Source organism: Cuculus canorus, chromosome 2 (assembly GCF_017976375.1).
Source record: "Cuculus canorus isolate bCucCan1 chromosome 2, bCucCan1.pri, whole genome shotgun sequence".
Lineage (NCBI taxonomy): Eukaryota > Metazoa > Chordata > Aves > Cuculiformes > Cuculidae > Cuculus > Cuculus canorus.
Window position 1 is genome coordinate 92,587,240 of NC_071402.1, and position 17,542 is coordinate 92,604,781.

Genomic DNA, 17,542 nt, shown 5'->3' on the forward strand with positions numbered 1-17,542 from the left:
CTGTGACGGGTGGGGATGCCCCAGCTCCAGTGGTCCTGCTGCGGTCTCTGGCTGTGATGGCTCCAACAGCCCTGGCTTCTCTGGACCCAGCTCATCCGTCTCCTCTTGCTGGAGCATCTCTGAACTTGCCAGCTCCATCTCTTCTGCCTATGAGAGATCCATCTTCTGCACCCCTGGTGCCTCCGTCTCCGCCTTCACGTCCACCTCCATCATCTCCACCTCCTCCGTCTCCTCCACCTCCATCATCTCCACCTCCTCCATCTCCTCCACCTCCACCATCTCCACCTCCTCCGTCTCCTCCACCTCCGTCATCTCCACCTCTTCCGTCTAGTCCACCTCCATCATCTCCACCTCCTCCGTCTCCTCCACCTCCATCATCTCCACCTCCTCCGTCTCCTCCACCTCCGTCATCTCCACCTCCTCCGTCTAGTCCACCTCCATCATCTCCACCGCCTCCGTCTCCTCCACCTCCATCACCTCCACCTCCTCCGTCTCCTCCACCTCCATCATCTCCACCTCCTCCGTCTCCTCCACCTCCATCATTTCCACCTCCACCATCATCACATCGACGGGATCGAGTGCCTATGGGTTAAAATCAGAGGAGCCCACAAGAAAGGGGACTTTGTGATAGGAGTCTGTTACAGACCACCCAGCCAAGAAGAAGCTGCTGATGAACTCTTCTATAAACAGCTGGGGACAGTCTCTAAATCTCTGCCTCTTGTCCTTGTGGGAGACTTTAACTTTCCAGATGTCTGCTGGGAGTACAATACAGCAGAAAGGAAACAGTCTAGGAGGTTCCTGGAGTGCATCGAAGACAACTTCCTTGCACAACTGGTTAGCGAACCAACAAGGGAGGGTGCCTTCCTAGACCTGCTGTTTGTGAATAGGGAAGGTCTTGTTGGGGATTTGACGGTTGGAGGACGCCTGGGATTAAGTGATCATGAGATGATAGGGTTTTCAGTTCTAGGTGGGATTAAGAAGGGGGTTAGCAAAGCAGTCACATTAAACTTCCAGAGGGCAGACTTTGGCCTGTTCAGAAGGTTGATTAGCAAAGTCTCGTGGGAAACAGTCCTTCAGGGCAAGGGAGCCCATGAGAGTTGGGCGCTCTTGAAAAATGAAATCCTATCAGCTCAAGAGCAGGCCATCCCTGTGTTCCGGAAAAGGAGCCGGCGGGGGGAAAAGCCAGCTTGGTGGAACAGGGTGATCTCAAGATGCGTCAATAAGAAAAAGAAGCTCTATGTGCTCTGGAGGAAAGGACAGGCATCTTGGGTGGACTACAGGGACGAAGTGAGATCGTGCAGGGAAAAAATCAGGAGGGCCAAGGCCCAACTAGAATTAAAACTCGCTAAGTCTGTGAAAGACAACAAAAAGTCTTTCTACAAGTACATTAACAGGAAAAGGAGGACGAGGGAGAATATCCAGTCTCTAGTGGATGCAGAAGGAATAACAGTGACAGGGGATAAGGACAAGGCTGAGGTACTTAATGCCTTCTTCGCCTCAGTCTTTAATAGCAAAGAAAGTTGTTCCTTCTGTTTACAAATCCAAGAGTTAGAGGGGCAGATTGAGGCTCCCGTGATCCAAGAGGAGGCGGTTAGAGACTTGCTTGCCCAGCTAGACGTCCACAAGTCTATGGGGCCGGATGGGATCCACCCAAGAGTATTGAAGGAACTGGCGGATGTCCTTTCCAAACCCCTATCCATCATCTTCCAGAGGTCCTGGCTGACTGGGGAAGTTCCACTAGACTGGAGGCTGGCTGATGTTGTGCCCATATACAAGAAGGGTTGCAGAGAGGATCCGGGGAACTACAGGCCTGTCAGTCTCACCTCAGTGCCAGGGAAAGTCATGGAACAGGTAATCTTGAGTGCTATCATGAAGCACATGCAAGAGAACCGGGTGATCAGGCCCAGTCAACATGGGTTTACAAAAGGCAGATCTTGCCAAACTAACCTGATCACCTTCTATGACAAAATCACTCAACTACTGGATGGGGGAAAGGCTGTGGATGTAGTCTTCTTGGACTTCAGTAAAGCCTTTGACACAGTTTCTCACAGCATTCTGCTGCAGAAACTGTCAGCCTCTGGCCTGGACAGGCGCACACTCTCCTGGGTTGAAAACTGGTTGGATGGCCGGGCCCAGAGAGTGGTGGTCAATGGAGTTAACTCCAGCTGGAGGCCAGTCACAAGTGGAGTTCCTCAGGGCTCAGTACTGGGTCCAGCTCTGTTCAATGTCTTTATCAATGACCTGGATGAAGGCATTGAGTGCACCCTCAGCAAGTTTGCAGATGACACTAAGCTGGGAGGAAGTGTCGACCTGCTGGAGGGTAGGGAGGCTCTGCAAAGGGATCTGAACAGGCTGGACTGCTGGGCCGAGACCAATGGGATGAGGTTTAACAAGACCAAATGCCGGGTCCTGCACTTGGGGCACAACAACCCTATGCAGCGCTACAGACTGGGGGAAGAATGGCTGGAGAGCTGCACGGAAGAGAAGGACCTGGGGGTGCTGGTTGACAGCCGACTGAACATGAGCCAGCAGTGTGCCCAGGTGGCCAAGAAGGCCAATGGCATCTTGGCTTGTATCAGAAATGGGGTCACCAGCAGGTCCAGGGAGGTTATTCTCCCTCTGTACTCGGCACTGGTGAGACCGCACCTCGAATACTGTGTTCAGTTCTGGGCCCCTCACCACAAGAAGGATGTTGAGGCTCTGGAGCGTGTCCAGAGAAGAGCAACAAAGCTGGTGAGGGGGCTGGAGAACAAGTCTTATGAGGAGCGGCTGAGAGAGCTGGGGTTGTTTAGCCTGGAGAAGAGGAGGCTGAGGGGAGACCTTATTACTCTCTACAACTACCTGAAAGGAGGTTGTGGAGAGGAGGGAGCTGGCCTCTTCTCCCAAGTGACAGGGGACAGGACTAGAGGGAATGGCCTGAAGCTCCGTCAGGGGAGGTTCAGGTTGGATATCAGAAAAAAATTCTTCACAGTAAGAGTCATTGGGTACTGGAACAGGCTGCCCAGGGAGGTGGTCGAGTCGCCTTCCCTGGAGGTGTTTAAGGAACGGGTGGATGAAGTACTTAGGGACATGGTTTAGGGAGTGTTAGGAACGGTTGGACTCGATGATCCAATGGGTCCTTTCCAACCTTGTGATTCTGTGATTCTGTGATCATCTCCTCCCTCTCTGACAGCTCGACCTCTCGTAGCTCAGGCTCACAGGGCTCAGGCTCTGCCCTCGCACTGCTTCCCCCGTCGCCAGGCAACTGGGTTTGGCCCCGCCCCCAGCATCTAGGTTTGGCCCCGCCCACGCCCCTGGCCCCGCCCCCTCACCTCTCCTGACCACTCAGCACTGGGGGGTCACTCCCAGTTGCCGCTCCAATTGCCTACCAGGAAGGCGGGCCCGTCCCCCTCGGCCAATCACACCCTTGGTTCCATTACCCCCACCCATCCTCATAGCCTTGCAGGCCATGGCACCCCACCAGCAAGTGGGGTTCAACAAGGCCGAGTGCAAGGTCCTACACCTGTGTCGGGGCAATCCTCAATTTTAGTACAGGCTCGGGCATGACGTGATTGAGAGCAGCCCTAAGGAGAAGGACTTGGAGTGCTGCTCAACAAGAAGCTCGACATCAGCCGCCAATGTGTGCTTGCAGCCCTGAAGGCAAGCCTAACACTGCCAAGTCCACCACTCAACCATGTTCTTAAATGTCACATCTACGTGTCTTTTTAATACCTCCAGGGATGATCATATCATCCTAGAATCACTTGGTTGGAAAAGACCTTTGAGATAATTGTGTCCAACCATAAACCACTACTGTCCGCTACTAAGTCACATCTGTGAGCACCTCATCTACCCATCTTTTCAATACTTCCAGGGATGATGAGCCAACCGCTTCCCTGGGCAGCCTCTTCAATGCTTGACAACCCTCTCTGCGAAGGAATTTTTCCTGGCAGAATATCTCTGTGCTGACAAACTGAACAGTTGCTGGGAGAAAGGATGGGAGCAACACCTCAGCTCTCCTCTCCAAGCCTACAAGGCGCTGCTAGTACAACTGCTATGGGCACTGTGAGCTACAGCTCTTTGTCCTGTGCCTGGGATTGAGATACAGAGCTGCTACCTAGGCCTTCTGGTTCAGTGTAATTTTTTAGTGCGTTACTTAAAGCAGATTTAATGTATTAGAGATTAAGTTAAGGAATTTTCCTACTCCTGGAAGGACAACACCAAAGCTAACACACTAGTTGAGAATCATAGGGTTGGAAGGGACCGTAGAGATCATGTAGTTCCAACTAGAGGGAAGGACACCTCCCACTAGATCAGGCTGCCCAAGGACTCATCCTTGAACACCTCCAGGGATGGGGCATCCACAGCTTCCCTGGGCAACCTGTGCCAGTGCCTCACCACCCTCGCTGTGAAGAAATTCCTCCTTATGTCTAGTCTAAATCTGCCCCTCCCCAGTTTAGAGCCATTGCCCCTGGTCCTATCACTACCAGCCTTTATAAACAGTCCCTCCCCAGCTTTCTTGTAGCCCCCTTCAGGTACTGGAAGTTTGCTATAAGGTCTCCTCAGAGCTTCTCCTCCAGTTCTTTTTTCTGGCATTCCAATACGCTGCGGCTGAGCACGCCAGAGGGCACTGAGAGAGTGAGGGGCTAAGACTGCCCTCTGCGTCTTCAGTGACCACGACTAAGGAGGACGAAGCTGAGAGGCCCCTAAAACCGTGAAAGCTGAAAGACCAAACAAATTCAGAACACTGCTTTGGAGTGAAAAATTAACAATTATATTTATACTCTGAAAATAATGCTTAAAGTAATGAACTTTTCTTCTTGTGTGCCGTCAAGGGAGACGTGGCAGGCAAGTCCATTGAAGCCACCCCTTGCACTGCACTCTGGGCACCTGACTTGCCCCCTCTGCCCCGGCACTATCGTCTGCCGCCGAGGGCCTGGCTGTGACGGGTGGGGATGCCCCAGCTCCAGTGGTCCTGCTGCGGTCTCTGGCTGTGATGGCTCCAACAGCCCTGGCTTCTCTGGACCCAGCTCATCCGTCTCCTCTTGCTGGAGCATCTCTGAACTTGCCAGCTCCATCTCTTCCGCCTATGAGAGATCCATCTTCTGCACCCCTGGTGCCTCCGTCTCCGCCTTCACGTCCACCTCCATCATCTCCACCTCCTCCGTCTCCTCCACCTCCATCATCTCCACCTCCTCCGTCTCCTCCACCTCCGTCATCTCCACCTCCTCCGTCTAGTTCACCTCCATCATCTCCACCTCCTCCGTCTCCTCCACCTCCGTCATCTCCACCTCTTCCGTCTAGTCCACCTCCATCATCTCCACCTCCTCCGTCTCCTCCACCTCCATCATCTCCACCTCCTCCGTCTCCTCCACCTCCATCATTTCCACCTCCTCCGTCTCATCCACCTCCATCATCTCCATCTCCACCATCATCTCCTCCCTCTCTGACAGCTCGACCTCTCGTAGCTCAGGCTCGCAGGGCTCAGGCTCTGCCCTCGCACTGCTTCCCCCGTCGCCAGGCAACTGGGTTTGGCCCCGCCCCCAGCATCTAGGTTTGGCCCCGCCCACGCCCCAGGCCCCCCCCCCACACCTCTCCTGACCACTCAGCACTGGGGGGTCACTCCCAGTTGCCGCTCCAATTGCCTACCAGGAAGGCGGGCCCGTCCCCCTCGGCCAATCACACCCTTGGTTCCATTACCCCCACCCATCCTCATAGCCTTGCAGGCCATGGCACCCCACCAGCAAGTGGGGTTCAACAAGGCCGAGTGCAAGGTCCTACACCGGTGTCGGGGCAATCCCCGATTTTAGTACAGGCTTGGGCATGACGTGATTGAGAGCAGCCCTAAGGAGAAGGACTTGGAGTGCTGCTCCACAAGAAGCTCGACATCAGCCGCCAATGTGTGCTTGCAGCCCTGAAGGCAAGCCTAACACTGCCAAGTCCACCACTCAACCATGTTCTTAAATGTCACATCTACGTGTCTTTTTAATACCTCCAGGGATGATCATATCATCCTAGAATCACTTGGTTGGAAAAGACCTTTGAGATAATTGTGTCCAACCATAAACCACTACTGTCCGCTACTAAGTCACATCTGTGAGCACCTCATCTACCCATCTTTTCAATACTTCCAGGGATGATGAGCCAACCGCTTCCCTGGGCAGCCTCTTCAATGCTTGACAACCCTCTCTGCGAAGGAATTTTTCCTGGCAGAATATCTCTGTGCTGACAAACTGAACAGTTGCTGGGAGAAAGGATGGGAGCAACACCTCAGCTCTCCTCTCCAAGCCTACAAGGCGCTGCAGTACAACTGCTATGGGCACTGTGAGCTACAGCTCTTTGTCCTGTGCCTGGGATTGAGATACAGAGCTGCTACCTAGGCCTTCTGGTTCAGTGTAATTTTTTAGTGCGTTACTTAAAGCAGATTTAATGTATTAGAGATTAAGTTAAGGAATTTTCCTACTCCTGGAAGGACAACACCAAAGCTAACACACTAGTTGAGAATCATAGGGTTGGAAGGGACCGTAGAGATCATGTAGTTCCAACTAGAGGGAAGGACACCTCCCACTAGATCAGGCTGCCCAAGGACTCATCCTTGAACACCTCCAGGGATGGGGCATCCACAGCTTCCCTGGGCAACCTGTGCCAGTGCCTCACCACCCTCGCTGTGAAGAAATTCCTCCTTATGTCTAGTCTAAATCTGCCCCTCCCCAGTTTAGAGCCATTGCCCCTGGTCCTATCACTACCAGCCTTTATAAACAGTCCCTCCCCAGCTTTCTTGTAGCCCCCTTCAGGTACTGGAAGTTTGCTATAAGGTCTCCTCAGCGCTTCTCCTCCAGTTCTTTTTTCTGGCATTCCAATACGCTGCGGCTGAGCACGCCAGAGGGCACTGAGAGAGTGAGGGGCTAAGACTGCCCTCTGCGTCTTCAGTGACCACGACTAAGGAGGACGAAGCTGAGGGGCCCCTAAAACCGTGAAAGCTGAAAGACCAAACAAATTCAGAACACTGCTTTGGAGTGAAAAATTAACAATTATATTTATACTCTGAAAATAATGCTTAAAGTAATGAACTTTTCTTCTTGTGTGCCGTCAAGGGAGACGTGGCAGGCAAGTCCATTGAAGCCACCCCTTGCACTGCACTCTGGGCACCTGACTTGCCCCCTCTGCCCCGGCACTATCGTCTGCCGCCGAGGGCCTGGCTGTGACGGGTGGGGATGCCCCAGCTCCAGTGGTCCTGCTGCGGTCTCTGGCTGTGATGGCTCCAACAGCCCTGGCTTCTCTGGACCCAGCTCATCCGTCTCCTCTTGCTGGAGCATCTCTGAACTTGCCAGCTCCATCTCTTCCGCCTATGAGAGATCCATCTTCTGCACCCCTGGTGCCTCCGTCTCCGCCTTCACGTCCACCTCCATCATCTCCACCTCCTCCGTCTCCTCCACCTCCATCATCTCCACCTCCTCCGTCTCCTCCACCTCCGTCATCTCCACCTCCTCCGTCTAGTTCACCTCCATCATCTCCACCTCCTCCGTCTCCTCCACCTCCGTCATCTCCACCTCTTCCGTCTAGTCCACCTCCATCATCTCCACCTCCTCCGTCTCCTCCACCTCCATCATCTCCACCTCCTCCGTCTCCTCCACCTCCATCATTTCCACCTCCTCCGTCTCATCCACCTCCATCATCTCCATCTCCACCATCATCTCCTCCCTCTCTGACAGCTCGACCTCTCGTAGCTCAGGCTCGCAGGGCTCAGGCTCTGCCCTCGCACTGCTTCCCCCGTCGCCAGGCAACTGGGTTTGGCCCCGCCCCCAGCATCTAGGTTTGGCCCCGCCCACGCCCCTGGCCCCGCCCCCTCACCACACCAGACCACACACCACAGGGGGGTCACTCCCAGTTGCCGCTCCAATTGCCTACCAGGAAGGCGGGCCCGTCCCCCTCGGCCAATCACACCCTTGGTTCCATTACCCCCACCCATCCTCATAGCCTTGCAGGCCATGGCACCCCACCAGCAAGTGGGGTTCAACAAGGCCGAGTGCAAGGTCCTACACCGGTGTCGGGGCAATCCCCGATTTTAGTACAGGCTCGGGCATGACGTGATTGAGAGCAGCCCTAAGGAGAAGGACTTGGAGTGCTTCTCCACAAGAAGCTCGACATCAGCCGCCAATGTGTGCTTGCAGCCCTGAAGGCAAGCCTAACACTGCCAAGTCCACCACTCAACCATGTTCTTAAATGTCACATCTACGTGTCTTTTTAATACCTCCAGGGATGATCATATCATCCTAGAATCACTTGGTTGGAAAAGACCTTTGAGATAATTGTGTCCAACCATAAACCACTACTGTCCGCTACTAAGTCACATCTGTGAGCACCTCATCTACCCATCTTTTCAATACTTCCAGGGATGATGAGCCAACCGCTTCCCTGGGCAGCCTCTTCAATGCTTGACAACCCTCTCTGCGAAGGAATTTTTCCTGGCAGAATATCTCTGTGCTGACAAACTGAACAGTTGCTGGGAGAAAGGATGGGAGCAACACCTCAGCTCTCCTCTCCAAGCCTACAAGGCGCTGCTGTACAACTGCTATGGGCACTGTGAGCTACAGCTCTTTGTCCTGTGCCTGGGATTGAGATACAGAGCTGCTACCTAGGCCTTCTGGTTCAGTGTAATTTTTTAGTGCGTTACTTAAAGCAGATTTAATGTATTAGAGATTAAGTTAAGGAATTTTCCTACTCCTGGAAGGACAACACCAAAGCTAACACACTAGTTGAGAATCATAGGGTTGGAAGGGACCGTAGAGATCATGTAGTTCCAACTAGAGGGAAGGACACCTCCCACTAGATCAGGCTGCCCAAGGACTCATCCTTGAACACCTCCAGGGATGGGGCATCCACAGCTTCCCTGGGCAACCTGTGCCAGTGCCTCACCACCCTCGCTGTGAAGAAATTCCTCCTTATGTCTAGTCTAAATCTGCCCCTCCCCAGTTTAGAGCCATTGCCCCTGGTCCTATCACTACCAGCCTTTATAAACAGTCCCTCCCCAGCTTTCTTGTAGCCCCCTTCAGGTACTGGAAGTTTGCTATAAGGTCTCCTCAGAGCTTCTCCTCCAGTTCTTTTTTCTGGCATTCCAATAGCGCTGCGGCTGAGCACGCCAGAGGGCACTGAGAGAGTGAGGGGCTAAGACTGCCCTCTGCGTCTTCAGTGACCACGACTAAGGAGGACTGAAGCTGAGGGGCCCCTAAAACCGTGAAAGCTGAAAGACCAAACAAATTCAGAACACTGCTTTGGAGTGAAAAATTAACAATTATATTTATACTCTGAAAATAATGCTTAAAGTAATGAACTTTTCTTCTTGTGTGCCGTCAAGGGAGACGTGGCAGGCAAGTCCATTGAAGCCACCCCTTGCACTGCACTCTAGGCACCTGACTTGCCCCCTCTGCCCCGGCACTATCGTCTGCCGCCGAGGGCCTGGCTGTGACGGGTGGGGATGCCCCAGCTCCAGTGGTCCTGCTGCGGTCTCTGGCTGTGATGGCTCCAACAGCCCTGGCTTCTCTGGACCCAGCTCATCCGTCTCCTCTTGCTGGAGCATCTCTGAACTTGCCAGCTCCATCTCTTCCGCCTATGAGAGATCCATCTTCTGCACCCCTGGTGCCTCCGTCTCCGCCTTCACGTCCACCTCCATCATCTCCACCTCCTCCGTCTCCTCCACCTCCATCATCTCCACCTCCTCCGTCTCCTCCACCTCCGTCATCTCCACCTCCTCCGTCTAGTTCACCTCCATCATCTCCACCTCCTCCGTCTCCTCCACCTCCGTCATCTCCACCTCTTCCGTCTAGTCCACCTCCATCATCTCCACCTCCTCCGTCTCCTCCACCTCCATCATCTCCACCTCCTCCGTCTCCTCCACCTCCATCATTTCCACCTCCTCCGTCTCATCCACCTCCATCATCTCCATCTCCACCATCATCTCCTCCCTCTCTGACAGCTCGACCTCTCGTAGCTCAGGCTCGCAGGGCTCAGGCTCTGCCCTCGCACTGCTTCCCCCGTCGCCAGGCAACTGGGTTTGGCCCCGCCCCCAGCATCTAGGTTTGGCCCCGCCCACGCCCCTGGCCCCGCCCCCTCACCTCTCCTGACCACTCAGCACTGGGGGGTCACTCCCAGTTGCCGCTCCAATTGCCTACCAGGAAGGCGGGCCCGTCCCCCTCGGCCAATCACACCCTTGGTTCCATTACCCCCACCCATCCTCATAGCCTTGCAGGCCATGGCACCCCACCAGCAAGTGGGGTTCAACAAGGCCGAGTGCAAGGTCCTACACCGGTGTCGGGGCAATCCCCGATTTTAGTACAGGCTCGGGCATGACGTGATTGAGAGCAGCCCTAAGGAGAAGGACTTGGAGTGCTGCTCCACAAGAAGCTCGACATCAGCCGCCAATGTGTGCTTGCAGCCCTGAAGGCAAGCCTAACACTGCCAAGTCCACCACTCAACCATGTTCTTAAATGTCACATCTACGTGTCTTTTTAATACCTCCAGGGATGATCATATCATCCTAGAATCACTTGGTTGGAAAAGACCTTTGAGATAATTGTGTCCAACCATAAACCACTACTGTCCGCTACTAAGTCACATCTGTGAGCACCTCATCTACCCATCTTTTCAATACTTCCAGGGATGATGAGCCAACCGCTTCCCTGGGCAGCCTCTTCAATGCTTGACAACCCTCTCTGCGAAGGAATTTTTCCTGGCAGAATATCTCTGTGCTGACAAACTGAACAGTTGCTGGGAGAAAGGATGGGAGCAACACCTCAGCTCTCCTCTCCAAGCCTACAAGGCGCTGCTGTACAACTGCTATGGGCACTGTGAGCTACAGCTCTTTGTCCTGTGCCTGGGATTGAGATACAGAGCTGCTACCTAGGCCTTCTGGTTCAGTGTAATTTTTTAGTGCGTTACTTAAAGCAGATTTAATGTATTAGAGATTAAGTTAAGGAATTTTCCTACTCCTGGAAGGACAACACCAAAGCTAACACACTAGTTGAGAATCATAGGGTTGGAAGGGACCGTAGAGATCATGTAGTTCCAACTAGAGGGAAGGACACCTCCCACTAGATCAGGCTGCCCAAGGACTCATCCTTGAACACCTCCAGGGATGGGGCATCCACAGCTTCCCTGGGCAACCTGTGCCAGTGCCTCACCACCCTCGCTGTGAAGAAATTCCTCCTTATGTCTAGTCTAAATCTGCCCCTCCCCAGTTTAGAGCCATTGCCCCTGGTCCTATCACTACCAGCCTTTATAAACAGTCCCTCCCCAGCTTTCTTGTAGCCCCCTTCAGGTACTGGAAGTTTGCTATAAGGTCTCCTCAGCGCTTCTCCTCCAGTTCTTTTTTCTGGCATTCCAATACGCTGCGGCTGAGCACGCCAGAGGGCACTGAGAGAGTGAGGGGCTAAGACTGCCCTCTGCGTCTTCAGTGACCACGACTAAGGAGGACGAAGCTGAGGGGCCCCTAAAACCGTGAAAGCTGAAAGACCAAACAAATTCAGAACACTGCTTTGGAGTGAAAAATTAACAATTATATTTATACTCTGAAAATAATGCTTAAAGTAATGAACTTTTCTTCTTGTGTGCCGTCAAGGGAGACGTGGCAGGCAAGTCCATTGAAGCCACCCCTTGCACTGCACTCTAGGCACCTGACTTGCCCCCTCTGCCCCGGCACTATCGTCTGCCGCCGAGGGCCTGGCTGTGACGGGTGGGGATGCCCCAGCTCCAGTGGTCCTGCTGCGGTCTCTGGCTGTGATGGCTCCAACAGCCCTGGCTTCTCTGGACCCAGCTCATCCGTCTCCTCTTGCTGGAGCATCTCTGAACTTGCCAGCTCCATCTCTTCCGCCTATGAGAGATCCATCTTCTGCACCCCTGGTGCCTCCGTCTCCGCCTTCACGTCCACCTCCATCATCTCCACCTCCTCCGTCTCCTCCACCTCCATCATCTCCACCTCCTCCGTCTCCTCCACCTCCGTCATCTCCACCTCCTCCGTCTAGTTCACCTCCATCATCTCCACCTCCTCCGTCTCCTCCACCTCCGTCATCTCCACCTCTTCTGTCTAGTCCACCTCCATCATCTCCACCTCCTCCGTCTCCTCCACCTCCATCATCTCCACCTCCTCCGTCTCCTCCACCTCCATCATTTCCACCTCCTCCGTCTCATCCACCTCCATCATCTCCATCTCCACCATCATCTCCTCCCTCTCTGACAGCTCGACCTCTCGTAGCTCAGGCTCGCAGGGCTCAGGCTCTGCCCTCGCACTGCTTCCCCCGTCGCCAGGCAACTGGGTTTGGCCCCGCCCCCAGCATCTAGGTTTGGCCCCGCCCACGCCCCTGGCCCCGCCCCCTCACCTCTCCTGACCACTCAGCACTGGGGGGTCACTCCCAGTTGCCGCTCCAATTGCCTACCAGGAAGGCGGGCGCGTCCCCCTCGGCCAATCACACCCTTGGTTCCATTACCCCCACCCATCCTCATAGCCTTGCAGGCCATGGCACCCCACCAGCAAGTGGGGTTCAACAAGGCCGAGTGCAAGGTCCTACACCGGTGTCGGGGCAATCCCCGATTTTAGTACAGGCTCGGGCATGACGTGATTGAGAGCAGCCCTAAGGAGAAGGACTTGGAGTGCTGCTCCACAAGAAGCTCGACATCAGCCGCCAATGTGTGCTTGCAGCCCTGAAGGCAAGCCTAACACTGCCAAGTCCACCACTCAACCATGTTCTTAAATGTCACATCTACGTGTCTTTTTAATACCTCCAGGGATGATCATATCATCCTAGAATCACTTGGTTGGAAAAGACCTTTGAGATAATTGTGTCCAACCATAAACCACTACTGTCCGCTACTAAGTCACATCTGTGAGCACCTCATCTACCCATCTTTTCAATACTTCCAGGGATGATGAGCCAACCGCTTCCCTGGGCAGCCTCTTCAATGCTTGACAACCCTCTCTGCGAAGGAATTTTTCCTGGCAGAATATCTCTGTGCTGACAAACTGAACAGTTGCTGGGAGAAAGGATGGGAGCAACACCTCAGCTCTCCTCTCCAAGCCTACAAGGCGCTGCTGTACAACTGCTATGGGCACTGTGAGCTACAGCTCTTTGTCCTGTGCCTGGGATTGAGATACAGAGCTGCTACCTAGGCCTTCTGGTTCAGTGTAATTTTTTAGTGCGTTACTTAAAGCAGATTTAATGTATTAGAGATTAAGTTAAGGAATTTTCCTACTCCTGGAAGGACAACACCAAAGCTAACACACTAGTTGAGAATCATAGGGTTGGAAGGGACCGTAGAGATCATGTAGTTCCAACTAGAGGGAAGGACACCTCCCACTAGATCAGGCTGCCCAAGGACTCATCCTTGAACACCTCCAGGGATGGGGCATCCACAGCTTCCCTGGGCAACCTGTGCCAGTGCCTCACCACCCTCGCTGTGAAGAAATTCCTCCTTATGTCTAGTCTAAATCTGCCCCTCCCCAGTTTAGAGCCATTGCCCCTGGTCCTATCACTACCAGCCTTTATAAACAGTCCCTCCCCAGCTTTCTTGTAGCCCCCTTCAGGTACTGGAAGTTTGCTATAAGGTCTCCTCAGCGCTTCTCCTCCAGTTCTTTTTTCTGGCATTCCAATACGCTGCGGCTGAGCACGCCAGAGGGCACTGAGAGAGTGAGGGGCTAAGACTGCCCTCTGCGTCTTCAGTGACCACGACTAAGGAGGACGAAGCTGAGGGGCCCCTAAAACCGTGAAAGCTGAAAGACCAAACAAATTCAGAACACTGCTTTGGAGTGAAAAATTAACAATTATATTTATACTCTGAAAATAATGCTTAAAGTAATGAACTTTTCTTCTTGTGTGCCGTCAAGGGAGACGTGGCAGGCAAGTCCATTGAAGCCACCCCTTGCACTGCACTCTAGGCACCTGACTTGCCCCCTCTGCCCCGGCACTATCGTCTGCCGCCGAGGGCCTGGCTGTGACGGGTGGGGATGCCCCAGCTCCAGTGGTCCTGCTGCGGTCTCTGGCTGTGATGGCTCCAACAGCCCTGGCTTCTCTGGACCCAGCTCATCCGTCTCCTCTTGCTGGAGCATCTCTGAACTTGCCAGCTCCATCTCTTCCGCCTATGAGAGATCCATCTTCTGCACCCCTGGTGCCTCCGTCTCCGCCTTCACGTCCACCTCCATCATCTCCACCTCCTCCGTCTCCTCCACCTCCATCATCTCCACCTCCTCCGTCTCCTCCACCTCCGTCATCTCCACCTCCTCCGTCTAGTTCACCTCCATCATCTCCACCTCCTCCGTCTCCTCCACCTCCGTCATCTCCACCTCCTCCGTCTAGTCCACCTCCATCATCTCCACCTCCTCCGTCTCCTCCACCTCCATCATCTCCACCTCCTCCGTCTCCTCCACCTCCATCATTTCCACCTCCTCCGTCTCATCCACCTCCATCATCTCCATCTCCACCATCATCTCCTCCCTCTCTGACAGCTCGACCTCTCGTAGCTCAGGCTCGCAGGGCTCAGGCTCTGCCCTCGCACTGCTTCCCCCGTCGCCAGGCAACTGGGTTTGGCCCCGCCCCCAGCATCTAGGTTTGGCCCCGCCCACGCCCCTGGCCCCGCCCCCTCACCTCTCCTGACCACTCAGCACTGGGGGGTCACTCCCAGTTGCCGCTCCAATTGCCTACCAGGAAGGCGGGCCCGTCCCCCTCGGCCAATCACACCCTTGGTTCCATTACCCCCACCCATCCTCATAGCCTTGCAGGCCATGGCACCCCACCAGCAAGTGGGGTTCAACAAGGCCGAGTGCAAGGTCCTACACCGGTGTCGGGGCAATCCCCGATTTTAGTACAGGCTTGGGCATGACGTGATTGAGAGCAGCCCTAAGGAGAAGGACTTGGAGTGCTGCTCCACAAGAAGCTCGACATCAGCCGCCAATGTGTGCTTGCAGCCCTGAAGGCAAGCCTAACACTGCCAAGTCCACCACTCAACCATGTTCTTAAATGTCACATCTACGTGTCTTTTTAATACCTCCAGGGATGATCATATCATCCTAGAATCACTTGGTTGGAAAAGACCTTTGAGATAATTGTGTCCAACCATAAACCACTACTGTCCGCTACTAAGTCACATCTGTGAGCACCTCATCTACCCATCTTTTCAATACTTCCAGGGATGATGAGCCAACCGCTTCCCTGGGCAGCCTCTTCAATGCTTGACAACCCTCTCTGCGAAGGAATTTTTCCTGGCAGAATATCTCTGTGCTGACAAACTGAACAGTTGCTGGGAGAAAGGATGGGAGCAACACCTCAGCTCTCCTCTCCAAGCCTACAAGGCGCTGCTGTACAACTGCTATGGGCACTGTGAGCTACAGCTGTTTGTCCTGTGCCTGGGATTGAGATACAGAGCTGCTACCTAGGCCTTCTGGTTCAGTGTAATTTTTTAGTGCGTTACTTAAAGCAGATTTAATGTATTAGAGATTAAGTTAAGGAATTTTCCTACTCCTGGAAGGACAACACCAAAGCTAACACACTAGTTGAGAATCATAGGGTTGGAAGGGACTGTAGAGATCATGTAGTTCCAACTAGAGGGAAGGACACCTCCCACTAGATCAGGCTGCCCAAGGACTCATCCTTGAACACCTCCAGGGATGGGGCATCCACAGCTTCCCTGGGCAACCTGTGCCAGTGCCTCACCACCCTCGCTGTGAAGAAATTCCTCCTTATGTCTAGTCTAAATCTGCCCCTCCCCAGTTTAGAGCCATTGCCCCTGGTCCTATCACTACCAGCCTTTATAAACAGTCCCTCCCCAGCTTTCTTGTAGCCCCCTTCAGGTACTGGAAGTTTGCTATAAGGTCTCCTCAGCGCTTCTCCTCCAGTTCTTTTTTCTGGCATTCCAATACGCTGCGGCTGAGCACGCCAGAGGGCACTGAGAGAGTGAGGGGCTAAGACTGCCCTCTGCATCTTCAGTGACCACGACTAAGGAGGACGAAGCTGAGAGGGCCCCTAAAACCGTGAAAGCTGAAAGACCAAACAAATTCAGAACACTGCTTTGGAGTGAAAAATTAACAATTATATTTATACTCTGAAAATAATGCTTAAAGTAATGAACTTTTCTTCTTGTGTGCCGTCAAGGGAGACGTGGCAGGCAAGTCCATTGAAGCCACCCCTTGCACTGCACTCTGGGCACCTGACTTGCCCCCTCTGCCCCGGCACTATCGTCTGCCGCCGAGGGCCTGGCTGTGACGGGTGGGGATGCCCCAGCTCCAGTGGTCCTGCTGCGGTCTCTGGCTGTGATGGCTCCAACAGCCCTGGCTTCTCTGGACCCAGCTCATCCGTCTCCTCTTGCTGGAGCATCTCTGAACTTGCCAGCTCCATCTCTTCCGCCTATGAGAGATCCATCTTCTGCACCCCTGGTGCCTCCGTCTCCGCCTTCACGTCCACCTCCATCATCTCCACCTCCTCCGTCTCCTCCACCTCCATCATCTCCACCTCCTCCGTCTCCTCCACCTCCGTCATCTCCACCTCCTCCGTCTAGTTCACCTCCATCATCTCCACCTCCTCCGTCTCCTCCACCTCCGTCATCTCCACCTCTTCCGTCTAGTCCACCTCCATCATCTCCACCTCCTCCGTCTCCTCCACCTCCATCATCTCCACCTCCTCCGTCTCCTCCACCTCCATCATTTCCACCTCCTCCGTCTCATCCACCTCCATCATCTCCATCTCCACCATCATCTCCTCCCTCTCTGACAGCTCGACCTCTCGTAGCTCAGGCTCGCAGGGCTCAGGCTCTGCCCTCGCACTGCTTCCCCCGTCGCCAGGCAACTGGGTTTGGCCCCGCCCCCAGCATCTAGGTTTGGCCCCGCCCACGCCCCTGGCCCCGCCCCCTCACCTCTCCTGACCACTCAGCACTGGGGGGTCACTCCCAGTTGCCTCTCCAATTGCCTACCAGGAAGGCGGGCGCGTCCCCCTCGGCCAATCACACCCTTGGTTCCATTACCCCCACCCATCCTCATAGCCTTGCAGGCCATGGCACCCCACCAGCAAGTGGGGTTCAACAAGGCCGAGTGCAAGGTCCTACACCGGTGTCGGGGCAATCCCCGATTTTAGTACAGGCTTGGGCATGACGTGATTGAGAGCAGCCCTAAGGAGAAGGACTTGGAGTGCTGCTCCACAAGAAGCTCGACATCAGCCGCCAATGTGTGCTTGCAGCCCTGAAGGCAAGCCTAACACTGCCAAGTCCACCACTCAACCATGTTCTTAAATGTCACATCTACGTGTCTTTTTAATACCTCCAGGGATGATCATATCATCCTAGAATCACTTGGTTGGAAAGACCTTTGAGATAATTGTGTCCAACCATAAACCACTACTGTCCGCTACTAAGTCACATCTGTGAGCACCTCATCTACCCATCTTTTCAATACTTCCAGGGATGATGAGCCAACCGCTTCCCTGGGCAGCCTCTCAATGCTTGACAACCCTCTCTGCGAAGGAATTTTTCCTGGCAGAATATCTCTGTGCTGACAAACTGAACAGTTGCTGGGAGAAAGGATGGGAGCAAA